Genomic DNA, 1215 nt, shown 5'->3' with positions numbered 1-1215 from the left:
CCACATCTGCATGTGGAGTTTGGTCTGAGACACCATCACAGGGTCAGCTGGCTGGTTTTTCTTTTAATAAAGCCCCACAGAAATGATTCACTTCACTGGACTTCTCCTTTGAAGGCCATCCTCTACAGTGGCATCCTTTGAAGAGCCAGATTTTGTCCTCATGCCCCAGTGGGAGTCAGAGGCAGTGGTGGTTTTTACATGGCATGTGGATAGCAGTAAGCAAATTCACCTGAACTTGCTCAGCTGGGTGTTTCGCAGCTCTGCAGCCAACTGCCTCCCCACAGAATAAGCTCTCTATGAAATGATGATGCAAATTTTTCTTATCCTGAAATTCAGCAGAACCTTCTTCCTGATTGAGCAAATATGTTGGTATCTTGCAGTGTGGGCTCTCTCCTGGAGGAGAGATGTAAGTAGGAAGGAAGCTGGTTTGGATTCAATTTAATTTCCCCAGGGTTATATATCTTAAAGAGAGCAAGCACGTAAAAAACAGATGCAGATAGAAGGCTAAATTCTGTTCTCATTTATTAAGGGGTAAATGTACAGTAATCCTGCTGATAACAGGGTTGTGCTAGAGCGAAAGGAAGATTGCTGGAGACCAACCTGACACAGGAAAGTAAACAAGAGGGTTCTGAAGAGGAAAACCTGCTTCTCACCAGATCTTTTCACCTTTTTCTCTTCCAGCCTTTCCCTGGGCTAAATTCTGTTCCGGACTTCTGTGTAAAGTCTGTGTAGCAGGAGCCCAAACTAGCCAGAGCCCAAAAACAGAACTGTTCCCCCTTTCCTCTCAGCAGCCACGCCAAACCAGGGCTCAGTTTTATTAGAATATAGATTAATAAATCAGAGAAAACTCCAGCCTCCTGGGAGAAACATTTGGGGGGAAAAAAGGCTTCCAAAGAAATCCCCCTCTGCCCACAGTGCCCGTCCAGGCTGTGCCCTTCCCTCCCGTTTCTCATTTCAGTCCTGTGACTTCTAGCTGCTTCCAGGGCTGAACAAGCTCCTCAGCTTCCTCCCCAGTGCCACCGCCATGGAGGCTCAACCCTGAGTCTGTTTTCCACAGTCAGGGAGCATCCTGTCCCCCGGAGGAGCCTCCCAGCCCATACTCCCCCAGCAGCTCCCCATTTGCTCCAGGACCCAAGTTGATGTTGGTGGTTTGCATTCACACTCCTGCACCTGAGAGCAGAATCTGGCCCGTGAATACCTTGAAGACGAAGTTCT

The sequence above is a fragment of the Pygoscelis adeliae genome, unplaced genomic scaffold, assembly GCF_000699105.1.
Source record: "Pygoscelis adeliae isolate BGI_AS28 unplaced genomic scaffold, ASM69910v1 Scaffold32, whole genome shotgun sequence".
Taxonomy (NCBI): domain Eukaryota; kingdom Metazoa; phylum Chordata; class Aves; order Sphenisciformes; family Spheniscidae; genus Pygoscelis; species Pygoscelis adeliae.
The sequence above is the reverse complement of the archived record's forward strand: the minus strand, read 5'-3'. Positions refer to the sequence as shown.